Raw genomic sequence first — 684 nt, 5'->3', positions numbered from 1 at the left:
GAGGAGCCAATCGCCAGTTCTAAATGTCCTTTGGAAGAAAAGTTTTTAAAATCTCACAGCTATTAGAGGCATCCTTGGTAAAATTCTTAGACAGATGGGTATAAGCGATGGGCTTCCAGTGATCAAAAATGGTCACTAAATTAATTCAAAAGTCATAAAATAAAGTGTTTCGTACCTGTGAATACCGCAGCAACATTTCCTTTTGAGACCGCGAACCAAGATCACCAACTGTTCATGAAGTTACCTGTATCAAGCGGCCTGCGCCCTCTCTTCTTCATAGGCTTTATGAGTAGATACCGACTTGGCGGACTAAGAAAAAAGCTAATGGTTAATCAAACAACAATCAGTAGTTTCCATTTCTGGGGTACGAAATGCTTAGAAAGCTGAGCTATCACTGAGCATAGAAAAATGAAAAGGGTTATCGTTCACAGTTTGGAACTTTTGAGAATGACAGTATTCACCAATGACAAGTACATACCTCAAGTTATGGCCTCTCTGAGCGCACAGAGTCCTCCTTCTTTAACTCTGGAAAGCTTCTATCTCTGTCACTTTTAAAGCCATCTTTTTTTCTTCTTTTACAACTAAAAGAAAACACAATTTATAAAGTAGAGTTAACCTCTTAATTTTTTTATCATGCCGGACACTGTAGCGAACCAAAAACGAAATTAGTTACTGGCATTTATC

At 38.2% G+C, this 684-nt stretch overlaps 1 long non-coding RNA gene across 1 annotated transcript in view; it reads right to left on the bottom strand.

Moving 5' to 3' along the window:
- Positions 1-478: 478 nt before the first annotated feature.
- Positions 479-684, bottom strand: part of LOC137983957 (uncharacterized) — a 3,761-nt gene continuing 3,555 nt past the window's right edge. Inside the window, exon 5 of the long non-coding RNA XR_011119062.1 lies at positions 479-581. This is a non-coding gene — a long non-coding RNA (uncharacterized lncRNA). The remainder of the gene's footprint in view (positions 582-684) is intronic.

The sequence above is a fragment of the Montipora foliosa genome, chromosome 13 (genome assembly GCF_036669935.1).
Source record: "Montipora foliosa isolate CH-2021 chromosome 13, ASM3666993v2, whole genome shotgun sequence".
In the NCBI taxonomy this organism is placed as follows: domain Eukaryota; kingdom Metazoa; phylum Cnidaria; class Anthozoa; order Scleractinia; family Acroporidae; genus Montipora; species Montipora foliosa.
Note: the sequence above shows the minus strand (reverse complement) of the source record. Positions and strands in the feature narration are given on the sequence as shown.